The 21,558-nt window shown below is 41.6% G+C and overlaps 1 long non-coding RNA gene and 1 pseudogene across 1 annotated transcript in view; both read left to right on the top strand.

Moving 5' to 3' along the window:
- The window catches only part of LOC136850573 (uncharacterized), a 470,237-nt gene that overhangs the window by 232,096 nt on the left and 216,583 nt on the right, over positions 1-21,558 (top strand). The window lies entirely within an intron of this gene.
- Positions 14,799-16,943, top strand: LOC136850372 (zinc finger MYM-type protein 1-like; annotated as a pseudogene).

Consider the following 21,558-nt stretch of genomic DNA (forward strand, 5'->3'; position numbering starts at 1 on the left):
GTGTCCCGCACGGCCAACTCTAAAATTTGTTTAAAAAGCGACCTGCTAAAATTATTAAAAACATCAATGTCATCAATAAAAAGTTTATTCAAGATTATCTCTATAGTTTCCTCCACAGGTACATTCGTGAACAGAGATTCCACGTCTAGACTTACCATATATAAATTAGGGTCTTGGATAAGAATTTCATTCTTGAAGGTGACTGCGTTCAAGAGAGTGTAGGAACCTTTAGTAAGCGGTTCTAGCATAGGTACCTAATTATCAAAGGTTCTTTCTCCCAATAGAGTCGCTATTTCATAAAATTATACAGCTTCCCTTTTGTAACAACGTTGATGCTTTAAGATCCCAGATATCCTCCTTAGTGCATACTACTTTTAGCAATTTGAGAACGAGATGGACTCCGTTCTTCAAGAAGGAAGACTTCGTTATTTTGAAGGACTTGGCACAAGACAAGAATGTTATTATTACAAGACCGGATAAAGGCAAGGGTACAGTAATCCTGAATAAGCAAGAGTATGTGAATAAAATGGAGACTATACTTAATGACCAATCAAAATTTGAAATGATTGGCCCACCAGATCTATATAATATTATAAAACCTGAAGATAAAATTAACAGATTTCTAAGATCTTTAAAACAGAATAATGTCATAAATGAATTAACATATCAGAAATTATTTGTTTCTGGGTCATCATATGGCATCTTGTATGGGCTACCCAAGGTTCATAAGGCAGGTACACCGATGCGGCCTATTTTGTCTGCTATTAACACTGCTAATTATTAATTCCATGTTTTTAGTAGATTCTGGTATTCTAAGAAAGTTTATAATAACATGTTTTTCTTATGCTTAGTGTAATTTATCCCAATTGGTGTTAAAATATGTGAAAAAAAAAATGATGAAGCATGCATCCGAAAACAAGCTCCTGTCATTGACTTAGGCGGGTGTTGTTATTAAATTTAGACTTACCATCACAATACTTTATAATCTCTTTATTCATTAACATTATCTATTGACAAAACATATATCTGAGAGAGAAATTTAGGTTAGTAAATAAGTTTCGATTCACATTACTTGGTAATTATTTGAAAACATTGATGCTATTGGGACAAAATACTTGCAACCAGTCAGGAAGCAGGAAACTTTTCCGAGCTAAAAGGGCACCCCTGCGAGTGTGTGCGAATGCGCCTCGGTAAAAAAAAACTGAGTTTAGTACTTGAGCTTGTAATGAATGCCCCTACTTCAGCTATCAAAGAAACCGGAACAGGTGGCACTTCTCTGTCTCCCTCGGACTCGGTACCACCGATTCCCCAACCAAGGGAGCTCTCCTCGCACTAGTGCCCTCTGGCACAGTGCCTCACCTTTATCTTACAAAGAACTTTGGCACCTCTGTCCAGAGGAGGATGTTGGGTTTCTTCCCGTTTATTCTTCTTATAACTGTGTGACTTAACATCTTCTTGTAATGTTTTCTTCCCCTTTGATAATTTCTCTCCCTCTTTCCAATCTTCTAATTTAATGTTTTCCCAGCAATCTTGTCCCTTCATGAATCCTTATAAGAGTCTATAACTGGCCCCTTATCTTAATTTCCTTACCACTCTGCCAACACAGAGTGCAATCGCCAGATTCTTTTATACCATAAGTCCTTGGACTTCCTATTTAATGCATACAATGGCATGGTAACTTTTAAATTGAATATAATGGAGCTATTCGGCCTAACCGCATGAGTGCCACTCCTGGCACAGTGCCATTACCATAGCCATTGGCAGACGCTCCTGCCAAATGGGGTCGCACCCTCTGGCTGCCCTTTTAATGCCCTATGGGGCTAAAGAATGAACCTAGCCAGCTTTCATAGGCTAAGAAATGTAATTCTGGTATATTAATCATAACTTTTACTTACTCTTGCATCCGTCATTTATTTTATTTGTGACTCACAAAGCCCATGTACTTTACTTACCTGATTGTCCTTCATTGTACCTAGCTTCGTGACGCAAGGCACCTGTGGTGTTAGTGCCACATCTGGCACCGTGCCACCGCATACAAGTATCGTGGCATCACCTAACCTAAGCCCACGAATACTTCGTTGTAATGCCTCCTCAAGACACCCTAACAGCATGACTTTGGACTGTCAAAGTAACCTTATTAATTAAGGTTAGGTTTTAATGCCGTACTAATACTATTACTGTTCTCCGTGTAGTTGCCTAGATTCTTGAAATATTAATTCATAAATCTTTTAATTTTGAAATTGCTATAATGCTGCTTTAACATAATAACATGAGAGATATATGAATTTAACTTGCAGCGTAACATAAACTATGTAATGTCCAATTTAAAAATCAGTGAGATGTACTTAGCTTTTGATTTACTTGCAGAATTAATTATTTTTCCGAAATGTAATGTTACCACAAAAATGAATTAGAGAGTTATCAGTCTGTTCAGTTGAGTTCACTTAGTTGTTGACATTTCCACCCAATTCAAGGTGCAATTGTCAACTTTGTGGGGGAGCTGTGACGTGGGAAACTACTTCCCAAGCAAACTCAAACCTCCAAACTGCCCTGCAAACTAAATAAAGTAATTTCCATACTGATAACTAACTGAGGAAGGGCGTGAGAAACTCAGCCCCTACGTAAATTTCTCTCCATGCTCCCGTTTTTGGTGCATCGGTTTATCTTTCCTAAAGACCTGGTGACTGCTTGAATTACCTCTTTTCAGACTGGCTAACATGGGTTGCCAGAAGTCACCAGGATTTGGAAGATTCTCATAGAAAACGAAGTAACTGGAACCACCATCTTGTGATCCCAGTGACCCTGGAAAGAGCAAGAAAATAAGCTGCGAGGTCATATATACAGCGAGAGACAGCTGACTGGCCTCAGAATTTTGCCGGCAGCAGAGACTGACACATCCCCTTGTAGGTTCCTTATTAACCAAATAACCGTTTTCTGTGGGAAGCAGCTTTGGTGCCCCCAGTTGTCAGCTACAATAAGAGTGCGGTCCGCAAAAATTTACGTTATCCAGACTGTCAGCAAAAAGTAAAATACACAACATGGCAATTACTCTCCTGGGCGCGCTATCTTTTGAGGGCTGGGGGCTACGTTTGCTTTTTTTTTCTTATCAGTTTCTGCATCTTATTCCATATATTTTAACCGCGCAAGACTATTAACATATACGCGGCCGTTTCCCTTCACGACTGGGTCACGTATTTACATCGCCTGCTCTTCAGCCATGATGAGAGATGGATTTTGAGGATTAGTAGAAGTATATTTGGAACTTAGAACCGACACACGTGCATTGTTTCATTTATATTTATTTGTTGTACATGAAACTCTCCCTTTTTTGACATTCTAGAATTTTATAAATAACAGGTTACAACAATTAGTCATTCGAATTATAGTTGTTACTAATCATCGGATTTTTGTTTGACAGGCCATATAATGGTATATATTGGAGCTTTTTCCAAAAGATCTTGCATTTTGTAGTGTGTGTAATCCAATCTTTGGGCTAAACCTAGGTTCGTGTTACGAATTCTACATCATCCACGATGCATGTCTATATTCTAAATAAGAAAAAATATTAAATAAAAGTAAACGGTATGAAATTTGTAAGCCATATATATATATATATATATATATATATATATATATATATATATATATATATGAATGTCTTTTACTGTAATACCTGAGTGTAATATGAATATAAGAAGGCCCATAAAACACAATTTGAACGTTGCACAGAAGGAAGTGCTCGAATATATGGTTGCAACATTCAAATAGTGTTTTATGGGCCTTTTATCTTCATTAATAACATTATATATATATGTATATATATATATATATATATATATATATATATATATATATATATATATATATATATATATATATATATATATATATATATACGAGTATATATATATAGATATATATATATATATATATATATATATATATATATATATATATATATATATATATATATATATATATATATATATATATATATATTTTTATGTTTTTCCTGGGCAATCTGGTTTGAGATATTTTCTGTGAGACAGGTAGCGACAGCTACAGATACTTTGGCCTTGTGATTCTGACTTATTGGGTCCAGGGAAACATAAAACAAGAGAAAAAAGGGGGAATTTCATATGAGCGTAATGTTCTTACTACTGAAGGAAAATATTACGTAAACACGTGGGTAAAACTTACAGGAGTATATTTACATAAAGAACATTAGTACGGGAAAGAGAAATGCAATTAAATTATTGATCCTGAAGGGGATTCCTATAGGATGAATGAAACTGGGGGATTCCAGACACAGCCCGAGAAGATTCCACGCTATAGGGTTCCTCTGAAATGAGAGATACACAAATTATACGCCAGTAATGAAAACAGACAAAAGGATAATGAATTCAAAGCTGCACTGAGGGTGCCAATGGGCTTCGATGAATTAATAATGGCTTAGCACTGCCGACATTCGAGTAGCACGGAAATTTGACAAGAGATCTGGTGATTACTGGTACTCTAATTAAGTAAATTTTACGAGGAAAAGCATGACTGAATGGACGTCTTTCAGAGCACTTTACCGTAAGGGAGATTTGGTTCCAGCGCAGAAGGCGGTCCGTGGATGACTTCCGATTTCCGAGGTCGAATGCAATCTTCCACATGGTAGGATGCAGGGCTTCAACGTTGAGGGGCCACCTGTGGGAACTTTACGAAGTGCCAGGCAATGGAGTGGGTTATCAATCGGGCCAACAGCGAAGGGAACACGTGGTTGGTGGTTGAAGTGCATGAAGGTAAAAGTATACTGTGAAAGGCCACGGGGTTAGATGAAGAAGTCGTGGTCTAAGGGCATCGTCCAGCCAAAGGCGTGGTGGTGAGTGTATCTGTCTGGTCTTTAACCCATGTCATCCAGCATGCGTCTGAGACCGAGCCCTGGTCTGCTTGTCGCTTTATGCCCTCTCCTATGGGCAGGGGCCACGTCCAGGCACATACGGAGGTGAGTCATTTCCAGCTGATGTCCGCGGCTGGGGCGGTGGGGAGGGTTGCCTGAAAAGAAGCAGCCGGACAGATTCACTTTTGCCTCGAATAAGGAATTATCTACTTAAAGGGAGTGGCCTACAATCGGTTTTAATCCCTTGTATTCTGACTGTGCTAACCCCTAGTCCAGCTCCGGCTGATAGATGGGTAGGCACGCATGTCGATAGACAGATACGTCTATCGATCGATCGGCAGACATTAAACGAGAGAGAAAAAAAAGAGGGAGCAATTTTCTAGCGAGTTCTTGCTAATTATAATAGCTCCCCACACAAGATGATGTACACACCTTCATTTGGGTGTGAACATCGATATACAAGAATGAGTGGAAAATGCTTTACGTTACTGTACATTCTGCCTTGCAATGAACTTTACTTCTAAATATTTATGAAACTCTGCGGCATTACTGTTGATAACATACTGGAACAAATTACTCTAACAGGACATAAGGTAATTTCAACACTTGCAAAAGAGTAATTACTGTGCTTTTGGCTACAAAGTGATAAATTTATAAGGTTAATCGATCAATGTGAGTTAATTAGGATTATAAGGCCACGGTATATGAGGCTGTTGCAAACAAATGAAAAGAAAGGGTGATGTTCAAGAATTAGAATACATGGTTACTTAATTCTAGATATCCCCTAAATGCATGCGGTTAGTTTGCCTTTTAAGCGGCGTTGAAATGACGAAATATACTTGGGTTTACTTGACATCGTAATTTGTGTTGGTTGGTAAACCCGTGCCAGACTTGGCACAGAGTCTCATGACACTCTTATAACACTTATAAAAAGCGCCTGAAAAGGTTTTAATCAAAGGGAAGTAGAATTATTTCAGCTTAAGGCTTATTTATTCATTTTAAGGGTTCGCCATTTTTACTCTACGATGGGGACTTTACTTTAGACGTTTAAAATAAGTAAGCAAAGGAAAAAGGGGGGGTGGTGGAAGGAAGTTCCCGATATTACAAGAAGGCAAGGGGACATGCCTCCGCCTTCTGGATAGCGGGCCACGCCCCTTGTATTACAAAGGTGGCACTGACTTTTTAAGTGCCTTGTGGCACCCATCTAAGTGCATGAGGTATAAAAATAACAAAAGAATAAATGGCAAACCCAAATTAAACATAAATTGTTGTAACTACATGTTGATCAAATATGCTAAAATTACATTCTTTAGCCTATAGTAAACAGCTAGGATTATTCTTGGCCCATGACAGCCGCAAAGATAAACAAAGGGTGCGACCCCTCTGGCAGGATCATTTTGCCAGAATCCGCAATAATGGCACTGTGCCAAGTTGGCACTTATGTAATATTAACTAATGGCGATGGCATATCGCATTTTTAAATGCATCATGCTGTGGTAGGCATGAATGGGGAGTCGTAGGGCTTATAGTGTTGGTATATCTGTCATGGCATTCTGCATGAGCAGAAGTGATCCAGGTAAAATGAGGGCCTGGGTAAGGCATAATATAAACGTGATGGTTAATCAAAAGGAAGGAAAGGAAGTATTTGAGGAAGAATAAAGGACATAGTATGAGAGAGAGAGAGAGAGAGAGAGAGAGAGAGAGAGAGAGAGAGAAAGGAATACTGAAGGACCCTGACATCCTCTTCTGGATAGAGGTGCCAAAGTCTTCATAGGATAAAATGATGGCACTGTACCGGGTTGGCACGGGTGCCAGGAGAGCTTGGGAGCTCTCTTGAAGCCACCTGGAATTATCAACGCCCATGGTATTTTCCCCCACGGACCCTTCTGACTTTGATGGTTTGTCTTGGCTGGGGAATCGGTGTAACCGAGCCTGGGGAGGGTTTTGGAGTGCCACCTGTATCGGCTTCCTTGACGGCCAACGCAGGGGCCTTTTTTGCAAGCTCTATCACGATCCGTCTCAGTTCCTAGAGTTCATCGGCTATTTGAACCACGGCAGAATCATTACTCACTGCTATGTCTGCGGAGGACTGAGACAGAGAGGAATTGGTCGGGGGGGCATGAAGGGCTCCCAGGTAGGAATGACTGGCTTAGGCATGGGTTGCGAGGCCGCACCTTTAGGTGAGCTTCCGCTGTGGTCGGCAGGATTCGTCTCCCTTACCGGCACTGGTAGTGGAGCCAAGCCAGGAGAAGAGGGGGTGTCCTTATTGGGATCTCTTGAATGGAGATCGGGGGTGTGCTCTGGCACTGGCACTAAGGCAGGGGCAGGCACTATTATTTGCTTTGGAATTTGCTCATCGCCTGTTACGGACGAAGTTTGGCATGGCTCAGTGCATGCAAGTGGCACTGGCAGAGATTTGGAATCGATTTTGGAATCTTCTGGAGTGAGGTCTGATTGGGGCCCTGGCACTGGCAGTGATTGTGGCAACTTAAATGGGGACTGGAAGTCCTGTCCCAGGAGGATGTCATAACCTCCGGGAGGATAGCTTGCTACTGCAAGATTGCAAATTTTAGATGTATGAGGTCTTGTGACTCTCAATTGGACAGTAGGGAGTATCATTTTGAATTCGTTGATACCCTCAATTGTGAGGAGTTTGCGTCGGTTTATGATAGCTCCATAGGGAACTTTGTCTTTCCTTATGAGGGAAATTTGCACGCCAGAGTTGTCAAATGCCTTGACCTGGCGTGCTGAGTATCTACCACAAGGAGGTGCCACATATATGGGACCTTCGGCTGGAGGGCCTAAGGACTCAGGATTCATAACTGCCAGGGCGATGGTAGGATTACTGGACTTATTATTTCTAGGGCATTTTGCCCATGAGGGAGAGTGGCCATAAACCTTGCACGCCGTGCAAAAGATTTGGCTGAAATCTCTTCGCACTGCCCCTGCGGAGGGCGCAGGAGACTTATTAGTTGGTTTTCCGGGAGAAAGAGGCTCTGGTGGTTTATTTCGGCATTGCTCTTTGGAATGCCCGATCTTTCTACAGAACCCGCGCATAACAGGGGTCTGTGATTACCCATTCTTCGGCGGATGGGCACCCGAAAGGCAGGCGGGTGGACTAATTCTGCGCTGCAGGGAGCTTTCCAGGGGGTGATGAGTATCCCAGGAGTCGGCGATGCGACAGCATTCCACCAACGTCGAGGGCTCCTTCTCCCCTATGTGCGCGGCGAGGGCGGGAGGTGCGTAGAGCAAGAAGTGCTCTTTTTTCATTTGCTCTATGGAGTCTGCAAGGGTCTTGACTCCCACAGATTCGAACCACTTCGTGTGGGCGCACTCTGACTGGTAGGCCCAATCTGCCCAAGTTTGGCCGACTTCCTTGACTTGCCCTCTCCATCGCCTCCTCCAGCGTTCAGGGGTTATCTCGTACACCTTTGTGATGGTTTGGCGCACGACGTCCCAGTAATCCTGGTCAGCCGCAGGTAGGGCGTTGTAGGCAATCAGTGCCTTTCCACTGAGGAATTTAGTTACTACTAGAGAGAGTTCGGTGGGGGAGAGGGTGCAACATTCCAGGACCTTCTCGGCTCTGTCGAGCCATACTTCCGGTTCAGCTTCGGTCCACTTGGGCATAAATGAGTGGGCCTGGCTGAGGGCCCTCATCCCCGAGGCGGGAGCGGGGAGGGAGTGCCATGGTGTGCCAGCATCTGGAGTTCATGGGCACGCTTCTTCTCATTCTCTATTCTTTCTGCCTCCTCCCTTCTCTCTAGGGCCTCCCTCTCTAATCTCGCTGCCTCTTGTTCCACATCTTCTCTCCTCTCTAGGGCCTCCTTTCCAATCTCGCTGCCTCCCGTTCTGCCTCTCTTTCTAATCTTGCTGCTTCCCATTTTGCCTCTTTTTCTAATCTTGCTGCCTCCCGTTCTGCCTCTTTTTCTAATCTTGCTGCATCCCGTTCTGCCTCTTTTTCTAATCTTGCTGCCTCCCGTTCTGCCTCTTTTTCTAATCTTGCTGCCTCCCGTTCTGCCTTTATCGCGTCCATCCTCTCCTGTACCCAGTCTTTTAGATCTTTCCCGGAAAGGCCGAGTTCCTTCCCGGAGGACATGAAGAACTTAAAGTCCTTGCTCTGCTGAGATTTTGCCGACATTTTGCAGGTGGGGTCGACTCAAGTGATACACAAAAATTTTCCCAAGGCATAGGAAGGAGTTGTCCGGGTATAATAAGTGCACGCAAATTTTCAACAGAGAGACTGGCGGTGACTTTACAGTATGAACGGCTTTCAAAACTCTGAGGAATTGGAATTCTTTGGTCTCCCAAGGTACCGACAAAACGGTTTTGATTTGGGGACGATTAACAAATGATTGGCTTCCCAAATTACCGACAAAACGAGTTTGGTTGGGGACAATTAGCAAATGATTGGTCTCACCAAATTACCAACGAGGCGGGCTTATTGGGGACTAAATTGGTCTCACCAAATTACCGACGAGTCGGGCTTATTGGGGACTGAATTGGAAATGAAATGGTCTCACCAAATTACCGACGAGGCGGGCTTATTGGGGACTGAAGTGGAAATGAATTGGTCTCACCAAATTACCGACGAGGTGGGCTTATTGGGGACTGATTTGGAAATGAATTGGTCTCACCAAATTACCGACGAGGCGGGCTTATTGGGGATTGAATTGGAAATGAAATGGTCTCACCAAATTACCGACAAAGCGGGCTTATTGGGGGAGATTTCCTTTTGTAAGCAAAGAATATTGAAATGATAAAGGCCCCTAATTTAATGAGTAGACGACACACACACAAAAGAATAACCCCAAACACACACACAAAACAAAGAAAAACAAAAAAAAGAATGAGGAAAAAAAAATTTTGCTGGAACGAGCCCAGGGTAAACAAGGGAAAAGTAAATAAACAAATCCTAGCAAATATTCAACGTAATTTCCCCGAATGCGAATTGTGTGGGAAAAGGAAAAAAAATTTTTTTTGGGGGGGAACCTAAATCAATTCCACGCTTGCCTGCCACTCAAGTCTATTTGTCTATCTGGAACTTTACCTTCGCTATACCAGAGCGAGAGAGAGAGAGAAAAGAAAATCAGCGATTCTAGCTGACTTCATCCCACGTGGGAAAATGTGACTACATGACTAACTAGGTTTTGCGATCATGAATCTGTTTGATTTTGAAGGAGGAAATATAGCACAATTCCTCGAAATGGTTAATACCTAAATATCCTATCATAAACAAAATCTAAATTTCAGCGGTTCTCCTCTCTCGTTTTTTTTTTCTTGGCATGCGCCCCTAGTATTTTTTCCTAGACTCAGTCACGTCTTTAAAATTCCTATGCTAAAATAAACACAATTTATCTACATGGAATTTCCGGATCTGTGTGCTGGTTTTACACAAAAGGTTCATAATTGTCTCATACCCAGCGTAGCTTTGCTAATTGCTGATTTGGCAGATGCAAACCCAAACAAAAGCAGAAAACAGATGGGGGTGGATGCAACCGCTAAAACGAGAATCTAAGGCAAAAGGTTGCCATTTTTATGTCTTTCCTGGGCAATCTGGTTTGAGATATTTTCTGTGAGACAGGTAGCGACAGCTACAGATACTTTGGCCTTGTGATTCTGACTTATTGGGTCCAGGGAAACATAAAACAAGAGAAAAAAGGGGGAATTTCATATGAGCGTAATGTTCTTACTACTGAAGGAAAATATTACGTAAACACGTGGGTAAACTTACAGGAGTATATTTACATAAAGAACATTAGTTCGGGAAAGAGAAATGCAATTAAATTATTGATCCTGAAGGGGATTCCTATGGGATGAATGAAACTGGGGGATTCCAGACACAGTCCGAGAAGATTCCATGCTATAGGGTCCCTCTGAAATGAGAGATACACAAATTATACGCCAGTAATGAAAACAGACAAAAGGATAATGAATTCGAAGCTGCACTGAGGGTGCCAATGGGCTTCGATGAATTAATAATGGCTTAGCACTGCCGACACTCAAGTAGCACAGACATTTGACAAGAGATTCTGTGATTACTGGCACTCTAATTAAGTAAATTTTACGAGGAAAAGCATGACTGAATGGACGTCTTTCAGAGCACTTTACCGTAAGGGAGATTTGGTTCCAGCGCAGAAGGTGGTCCGTGGATGACTTCCGATTTCTGAGGGCGAATGCAATCTTCCACGTGGTAGGATGCAGGGCTTCAATGTTGAGGGGCCACCTGTGGGAACTTCACGAAGCACCAGGCAATGGAGTGGGTTATCGATCGGGCAAGCAGCGAAAGGAACACGTGGTTGTTGGTTGAAGTGCACGAAGGTAAAAGTATACTGTGAAAGGCCACGGGGTTAGATGGAGACATCGTGGGCTAAGGGCATCGTCCAGCCAAGGGCTTGGTGGTGAGTGTGTCTGTCTGGTTTTTAACCCATGTCGTCCAGCGTGCGTCTGAGACCGAGTCCTGGTCTGCTTGTCGCTTTATGCCCTCTCCTATGGGCAGGGGGCACGTCCATGCACATAGGGAGGTGAGTCATTTCCAGCTGATGTCTGCGGCTGGGGCGGGGGGTGGTGGTTGCCTGAAAAGAAGCGGCCAGACTGATTCACTTTTGCCTCGAATAAGGAATTATCTACTTAAAGGGAGTGGCCTACAATCGGTTTTAATCCCTTGTATTCTGACTGTGCTAACCCCTGGTCCAGTTCCAGCTGATAGATAGGTAGGCACGCATGTCGATAGACAGGTATGTCTATCGATCAATCGGCAGACAGTAAAAGAGAGAAAAAAAAGAGGGAGCAATTTTCTAGCGAGTTCTTGCTAATTATAATATATATATATATATATATATATATATATATATATATATATATATATATATATATATATATATATATATATATATATATTAGACATATTCAGGTATATTCAGGTATCCTTTGAAAGTGATGATCAGTTGTTGTTTTCATATCTCCTTTCCTTCCTTCCACCTGCATTGAGTTTGGTGGGTGGAACCACTCGAACATTAGTTTGAGAATGGTGCCTCGGATTATCCCTAGTCTTTTTGACCGATTCCAGTTCCTTGTTTCATGGACAATGGCGGATTTACAGACAACTTAACGACTTTTACTTCCACCATAACTTTTGACCGTCGACGAGGGAATTCCGAAGTGACCATCATCAATGAAAGAAGGAACTGGAATCTTTCAAAATGATTCGTTATAATTCCAGACCCTAATATCAATCCCACCAAATTCGCCTCGGGTGGGAGGCAACTAGAGCTGTAAACAACAATCGATCATTTCAGTCAGTAGCACCTACGTCGCTACCTTATAAATTTCTATATTCTCTGGTTATCAATATCATAGTCACACCAAAATCACCACGAATATGTAGTACGTTTTAGACGTTGCCACTTTTCCCAGATTTGATTTATAAGTTTGGATATCGTGTAGATATGGCAGACACCTCGCCCCACCTTGCCTTGCTAAGTTTAGCTAAAACGGGAAACAGTTTGACACTTGTTCCCCGAGGGTCTGTTAGATACAAAGAAGGATAAACCATATCCGAGCGCACTCACAACATTTTCACTTATTTGTTTACTTGATAAATTTATAACACAGTCATTGCGTGCACTATTAGTCCAGTCACTGCTATCAATAAGATTTTTTAGTTTTCTGTCGAGTTTTCTTGTTAGGGCATCTGTAGTCCTACGAAGTTTTCCATAAATTTCTTGTCGCAGCGAGTCCTTCCAACTATCCGGGATAGAATGATTAAATGAAATTTTGGCTTTTTCTAGTTCCTTAAATTTTTCTTTCTCCTCTTGCTTTGCGGCTGCTATGTGGCGTTTTAACATCATGGCACTGAATTAGTTGAATGGGTGATTGTCATATCTTCTTAAACGGCGTGGTAGCAAGGATTTAGGGAGCACTTGTTCAGACAGACACTTCTTCAGGAACTTGAGTTGAATTCTGGTCGAATGCGCAGCCGAAAGAGACTTGGAGAAGGTAGTGATTACGCAGTTCAAAAGAGGAAACAGGATAGCAAAAGAAAACGTGGCCCTCATTATGTATAACTGAATCACGAAAATATGTAACGATGAATATATAAATAAAGATAAAATCCACAGATTTATAACGGAAACACTGGAGTGCTGCGAGGCCTTTCGACACTAGTTCTTTATTTTAGCAGACTGAAAAAATGTAAAGGTATGTTTACAAAGAAAGCTCATATAATACCCATCTGTCATTTATATGAGCTTTCTTTATAAACATACCTTTATATTTCTTCAGTCTGCTAAGGACTAGTGTCGAAAGACCTCGCAGCACTCCAGTGTTTCCGTTTCTTCGTGGATTTTATCTTTATTTATATATTCATCACGTTCCATATTTTCGTGATTCAGTTATACATATATATATATATATATATATATATATATATATATATATATATATATATATATATATATATATATATATATATATGTATGTATAACTGAATCACGAAAATATGGAACGTGATGAATATATAAATAAAGATAAAATCATTATAAGGAAACGGAAACACTGGAGTGCTATAGAGGCCTTTCGACACTAGTCCTTAGCAGACTGAAGAAATATAAAGGTATGTTTATAAAGAAAGCTCATATAAATGACAGATGGGTATTATATGAGCTTTCTTTGTAAACATACCTTTACATTTTTTCAGTCTGCTAAGTAAAGAACTAGTGTCGAAAGGCCTCGCAGCACTCCAGTGTTTCCGTTTCCTTCGTGGATTTTATCTTTATTTATATATTCATCACGTTCCATATTTTTGTGATTCAGTTATACATAATGAGGGCCACGTTTTCTTTTGCTATCCTGTTTCTCTTTGAATATGGTAGTATATATATATATATATATATATATATATATATATATATATATATATATATATATATATATATTTATATATATATATATATATATATATATATATATATATATATATATATATATATATACATATATATATATATATATATATATATATATATATATATGATGTGTGTGTATATATGTAATTATAGTTAGAGGAATTTATTTCTGGTGATAGAAATTCATTTCTCGCTATAATGTGGTTCGATTCCACATAGATAAATACCGTAAGTGCATCATACACACACACACACACACACACACACACACACACACACACATTATATATATATATATATATATATATATATATATATATATATGTGTGTGTGTGTGTGTATATACATACAGTATATATACACACACGTACATGCATACATACATACATCAATTATATTTGCGATAACACACACGCACATTCAAGTTTACAACACTTATGGAATTATTAGTTATTCTTTGTTCTGTTTTTCCCACTACTCGGGTGGCGAGATGGTTAAATAATGACCGTTGCAACTGGTACTTCCATCCCATCTAGATAGGATAAGATATTATCTTATCCTTTTAATATATATACAGACCTAATGCATGTGCACAGGATTATGATTAATATCTACTGTATATGTGTGTATGAATATACGAACACCAGTATGTGTGTGTATGTATATATATATATATATATATATATATATATATATATATATATATATATATATATATATATATATTAGCCACGACCCAGCACAAGTGAAAACCTTGAAATTCCTACTAAAGGACAATTTACATGAGACCTGAAGATGAACCCACACAACCAAGACTAAAAATGTATCCAAAAGTACAGTTTGGTTTTCAGACCAGGCCTTTTCAATGTGATTGGTATGGTAGGTATGAGTGGCTTGAATACTCCGTGACTGATGACAGAGTTTACTGCTTTGTATGCAAACTCTTTGGTGCTAATGTGGGGCACTAAGAAATGGCATTTACCAACGAAGGTTTCAGTAACTGGAAGAAAATGCATGAAAAGGCGTTAAAGCATGAAAAAGGCACATACCATGTTATTGCTGTGGAAAAATGGCTCAACCTCAAAATTTCACAGTTGCATGGTGATGTTCATAAACAACTTGATAGCCAACATAAACAGCAGGTTCTTCACAATAGAGAATATGTTAAGACACTATTGAACATTGTTATTACAATTGCTAAAACAAACATAGCATTCAGGGGGCATGATGAAAGCGAAAGTTCATTAAATAAGGGTGCCTTTCTGGAAAATTTTGACTTGATAAGCAAAGAGTCAGAGATTCTGTGACCTGAAAAAAAAAAGATTCCATTAAATGTCAAGTATACATCTGGGTTAAGTCTGAATTATCTTCTCAAAGCTGTAGCCGATTGTGTGCTTGCTGTCATAGCCAAAGAAGCCAAGTCATCACCCTTCTTTGCAGTAATATCTGATGAGACTAGAGTTGTTAGTATTACTGAGCAGCTCTGTGTCTGCATTAGGTATGTCACAGATGAAACAGTAAATGAGAGGTTCACAGGATTCATTTCTTTGAAGAATCGTGATGCTACTTCTGTAGCTAATGCGTTGTTAGAGAAGCTTCGTAATCTTAGCCTGAATATTAATAAACTAATAGCACAATGCTACGATACAGCATCTGTAATGAGTGACAAAATCAGTGGTGTACAGGCACAAATCCGAGAATCTGTGAAGAATCCATGCTTTTATGTACCATGTTCTGCACACAGATTGCAGTTAGTCATAACTCACACAGCTGGGTGCCTGCCAGAGGTCGAATTTTTTTTTACTTTATTTCAGCTCTGATTAACTTCATCCGTGGTTAAACCTTGCGCCATGATATATTCATAGACCTCCAGAAAGACAAAAATTATCAGTTCTGGAACTTCCTAAAGTGTGTCAACACAAATGGGAATACAACCATAAGGCCCTTAAGTCAATATCACAACGCTACGAGATTTTGATGGACACTCTAGAAGATTTGTCTAACCATGGAAGATCTGGTGAAGAAAAAGCCTTAGCTAATGGATTCCTACAAGCTTTGAATAAGTTTGAGGCAGTCTTTCTGTTGATTACCTTTTCTGAAGTATTTGATATTACAACCCCACTATCAAAGACATGGCAGAATGAGAATATGGAACTTGCTGCAGCACTTAGCATGGCACAAGAAACACTTGAAATTATTAGTGACAAAAGAACAACAGACTGCCATTTTAACACCATTTGGCAAAAATCAATTGATTTTGCTACTGAGAGAAACATAACTTCAACTTTCCATCAGCCTTCAAGGAAAAGGAAACCATCTTCACGTCTGTTGGAATCCTTTGTAATCGAAAACACAAGCCAACGAGACACTTTTGAAAGGGTTGAGGACCCAAAAGCCTGCTGTAAAAGGTCTCTGTATATCCCTATTTTTGACAAAGTACTCAGTGAATTTAGACAAAGATTTGATGAACCAAAAAGTATCCTCCTTGGTGTAGCTGCTTGTCACCCATCATCTCCAAATTTCTTAAATGAAAATGACTTACAATACCTTGCTGGCCAGTACTCAATTGAAAGGGAAAGCCTTCATGAAGAACTACTTATTGCTCAGAGAACACCACGGGATGATGTGAAATCTATTTCTGATTCTTTGGATAAACTGAAACCAATGAAGGAAGGTTTCACCACACTTCGGAATTTAATGTATTTGGCTTTAACTTTCCCTGTCAGTAATGCCAAATGTGAGCGATCTTTTTCTGTCTTGAAATTGGTCAACACTTACCTCAGGGCATCAATGGGTCAGGAACGACTGACCAGTCTAGGCACAATTTCTATTGAGAAAACTGTAGTGGATTCCCTTGATCTTGATAGGGTAGTGGATAGATTTGCAGCTCTCCCAGTATCTTTACAGTCAAACTCAGGTGAATCCACCACAAGGCGATTATCTCTAATTTAATTAAGTTAGATGCAATATACTTCATGTAATCAATGTGGTTTATTATTCTATTTTTATTTCTTTTTTTTGATGAGAGAAATGGCTTTGTATTATTTTATCTTTTTAAACAGTTTTGTTCTTCTATAAGAATAGTGAAGGTATATATGCAGAGAATAGTTTCATCACAGTATCTCATGTAATATGCTACATATATAAATATATGTAATACGCATGCAATACTCCAATTTTTTTCAATCCTGCTCATCTACCAAGTTACCATCTAATGGTCATATCAAATATATCAAGCTGGTAGGGCTCCAGCCCCCCGAAATTTAACCTCTAGTGACGCCACTGGCTATTAGGATTACATATATATCTGGCGAAAAGTGACCAGTAGATTCTATATAAAATATACTCGTGTGTATGTATATATATATATATATATATATATATATATATATATATATATATATATATATATATATATATATATATATATATGTATGTATGTATGTAATATTTACGTATTTCCCTGTGTTTATGGTATTTTACAGGCCAGCAACGGAAACTTTATTTAATTGGCCTTGGAGTTCTGACTTGCGTAAAGGGAAATCGTAAAAAAAATTAGGAAACGGGGAGAATTTGGGAGCTGAAGGCTCTACTTCATAAGGAAATGTTACGTAAACACTTGGGATAAATTAAAGAATTATATTTACAAAAGCAAGCATTTGAAGGGAAAATGGATAAGTAAATTGATAAAGGGCTTGCAACGCCTGAAGATCCTTCTTCTGGAGCCTTGATTAAAGGCAAGGCACAGGCTGAGATGAGTCCACTGCGAATGGGTCCCTCTGCAAGAGAGATTTACACATTACACGCCAGTAAAGGAACAATTTAACACAGAATAAGTCTCGAGTTTGCACTAATGGTGCCAAAAAACTCGAGGAATGAAGGACCACTTTACACTCGAACACAGGACATTGGAAATGGCACTGGATAAACTGGCACGAGGACAGAAGTGAAATGCTGGTACTCCAAGCTTTCTAAAGGGCAAACTATCGTGACCGAAAAGTCTTTACTCCACTTTACCTTAGGGAAAGAAATGGTCTTCTCAGCAAGCTGCATCACCCACCCGTGTGTATGGCTGTCCCTTACGACTCCTCGCAAGACTAAGACTCCTTAACTGCTTCTCTTCCTTTTAAGGCACGCGGCCAGGGGTAGGGGCCGTGTGCAAGCATGAGTCACTGGCCAGGTGGGCAGTGATTCCGTTGCGCCTTCCCGGGTTCCCTGTGGAGGTAAGATAATTCAGGCAGCTTAATTTGCCTTTAGAAAGTCCATTTACGAAGATTAGTTGGCTAATCTTCTTAAGGGAGTGGCATAAAATATCCTCCTGGCCCCTGTTATCTGTGTCATCTCAATATCTGTTCCAGGTAAAAAAAAGGTACAGATTGGAAAGTTGATAATACGATCGGCCATGCGGTTCTCAATAAACAAAAGGGGTAAATTAGGTGGGGGGAGGTGCACTGTGCAAGACGTCTGGGTTATTATAATAGCTTCCCACAGAATAAAACATACGAGCCTTCATTCGGGCTTGCATGTTGATATCCCAGAAGTCTGCACAGCTGATGTACTGTATTCTTCTCCCAACAAGAAAAATGAAAAATCTTTTACTTTACTCTATCACCACACAAAATGGAAAGTACTTCCGTCACATTAACACTAAAGTACTTTAACGTGGCCCATTAATTTCTTCAAGTTTACGGTATACATTACTTTAAGATTACGAGGACAAGATAATTTTGAGGCAGGAGACAAAATTTAAGAATTAATTTACATATAAGTTCCTTAATTCTAAATCAACAAGGCATGCGGTTAGTACAGTCTGCCTTGAAGAGGCTGTGTTAATGATAAAACAGCGTTTATTGTTGTAAATGACATCCCCTTTATGTGATACTGTAATGAGGATACATAATTCGCCAACTCGACCCTTACTCTTAGGTGTTTTGACAGTTGTAGGTGAGCGAGAGTATTCGCTAACTTTAAACCACGCTAATTTTATGCATCCACTGCCCACATTTGGGTACAGGCTATAAATAGATACTCGCTCAATGTTATGACGGGATGAACAGACAAAAAGAAGCGGGGTCAGGGACAAAACAGAGTTCTTAGAAGGAAGGGGAAAAAGGAATAATAACAACAAAAGGAAAATTAACAGGATGTTACGAATGAAAACGTGACCGCACATGAAAGGCGGAACACGTCTCTCGGAGCTTATGAAAGGGGCATTTAAAATCACAAGGGCAAGAGTCTATGACTCACGACTCATTAAAAGAGAAAGATAAATATATAACTAAAAGAGTAAACGATATTGGCAGAAGAGCTAAGGAAATAGAGTGAGGGTTTTATTGTGTTAGGCGGGAATTTATTGTCCTTCGCCTATAAATTACGGCCCGGACTATCACTTCAGCTCCAGGGCGAGGAAAGGGAACCCCGAAGGGCGTGACTCCTTCAGGAAGAGCTGACACACATGCCCGGTGCCAAGGGCGTGCCACTTCTCACTCTGTTATTCTCAATGATTTATACATTTTGAGGGGAATGGTATCTCGTGCTAAATTGCCTCTTATGGTGATAATTTAAGAAAAAGATTAATAGAGAATGGTAAGGGATAGAAGTTCCTGAGGAACGGAAGAAGATAGCAGAGGGCCTGACATCCCCGTCTGGATTAGAGGTGCCAAGACCTTCGAAAGAGGAAATGGTGGCACAGGTGCCAGGGGAGCTCTAGAGCTCTTCGTAAACTATTTGGAAATTCCCACGCCCGTGGTAATTCTGCCGCGAACCTTTCCTACTGGGACAGTCATCCTCGGCCGGGGAAGCTGAGGACCTGAGACCGGAGGGCAGCATGGACTGCCACCTGGGCCTGCTGCTGCGACAGCTGAAGCAGGAGTTTTCTGTGCTGGTTCAACCATGATCTGTCGCAGCTCTTGTAGTTCATCAGCCAAGTGAGAGATGGCAGAATCCTTACTTGCAATTGCGTCGGCGACGGACTGAGGCAGAGAGGAGGCGGTCGGGGGCGGTGTGAGCGGCTCGCAGGTATCAATGACCAGCTCAGGCACGGGTTGCGAGGCCGCACCTGCAGGTGAGCTTCCACTGTAATCGAGAGGAACCGTCTCTCTTACCGACGCTGGTAGCGGTGCCAGGCCGAGAGAAGAGAGGGGGTCCTGAGTTGGATCCCTTGCATGGAGATTGGGGTGGTGCTCTGGCGCTGGCACTAGGGCAGAGTCAAGCACTATCAGAGATTTCTGGTGCTCGTCGGTCAGGACGGACGAAGCTTGGCACTGCTCAGTGCATGCAAGTGGCACCGGCAGGCATTTGGCATCTCCGGGAGGGAGATCTGATTGGGGCCCTGGCACTGGCACTGAGGCAGGGCCTGGCACTGGAATGGGATTGGGAACCGATCGAGGGGGCCACTGTACATCATACTCAGGTGGCACTGGTAGGGACTGCACGTCCTCCTGGCACCCAGGGGGCGCCAGTCTTGACTGAGGGAGAAGCGGGGGAGGATTACTCGCGCCCGAGGAATGATTCGGGGAATGTGGACCCCTAGATTGTCGTGATTTCTGTGAGGACTGAAAGTCCTGTCCCAGGATGATGTCATAGCCTCCGGGGAGAAGGCTTGCTACTGCAAGATTGCAAATTTTTGATTTGTGAGGTCTTGTGACTCTCACTTGGACCGTAGGGAGTATCATTTTAAATTGATTTACTCCCTCGATCGTGACGAGTTTTCGTCTATTGACGATAGCTCCATAGGGAACTCTGTCCCTTCGGATGAGGGAGATTTATGTGCCCGAGCCCTGAAATGCCGTGACTCGACGCGTGGGATGGCTGCCTTGTGGAGGGGCCACATATATGGGGCCTTCGGTAGGAGGGCCCAATGACTTGGAGTTCGTGACGGCCAAGGCAACGGCAGGAGTATTTGATCTGTTATTGTTCGGGCATTTCGCCCATGCGGGAGAATGGCCATAAACCTTGCATGCCGTGCAGAAGGTCTGACTAAAGTCTTTCCGCGCTGCCCCTGTGGAGGGCGCAGGCGAGTTATTGGGTGGTTTTCTGGGAGAGAGAGGTGCCGTTTTCTTGTTTTGGCACTGTTCAGAAGAATGCCCCGTCTTCTTGCAATAATGCCAAGTTCGGGGCTTGCCCGAGTTTCCATTTTTGTGGGAATTTGATCCTTCGAGGAGGGGCGGGGGATTTATCTTCCGCCCCATAGATCTTTCTTGAGGGTGGTGAGTCTCCCACATGTCTGCTATCCGGCAACACTCAGTGAGGGTTGCTGGGGCTTTTTCCACTACATGAGTGGCGAGGGCGGGAGGGGCGTAGCGCAGGAAATGCTCAAACTTAAATTTTTCGAGTACCTCGGCGGCGCTTGTGGCTCCTTCAGACTTGAGCCATTTTGCTAACGCCCGCTCCGAATGGTACGCCCAATCAGACCAAGTCTGGCCTGCTTCTCTCGGCTGCTCTCTCCAACGTCTCCTCCACCGCGTGGGGGTAATCTCGTACACCTTAGTAACCGCTTGGTGTACGGCTTCCCAGTTTCCCCTATCTTCTGCCGAAAGGGCATGGCAGGCAACGAGCGCCTTTCCGCCCAGGAATTTAGTGAGAACAAGGGAGGGTTCCGCGGGGGAGAGGTTGCAGCACTCCAGGACTGATTCGGCCCTTTCAAGCCATACTTCCGGTTCGGACTCTGTCCATTTTGGCATGAATGAGTGAGCTTGGCTGAGGGCACTCATTCCCGCCGCAGGAGGGAGAGGGGCGTTCTGTCGTTCTAACATCTGGAGCTCATGGGCA

The sequence above is a fragment of the Macrobrachium rosenbergii genome, chromosome 22 (genome assembly GCF_040412425.1).
Source record: "Macrobrachium rosenbergii isolate ZJJX-2024 chromosome 22, ASM4041242v1, whole genome shotgun sequence".
In the NCBI taxonomy this organism is placed as follows: domain Eukaryota; kingdom Metazoa; phylum Arthropoda; class Malacostraca; order Decapoda; family Palaemonidae; genus Macrobrachium; species Macrobrachium rosenbergii.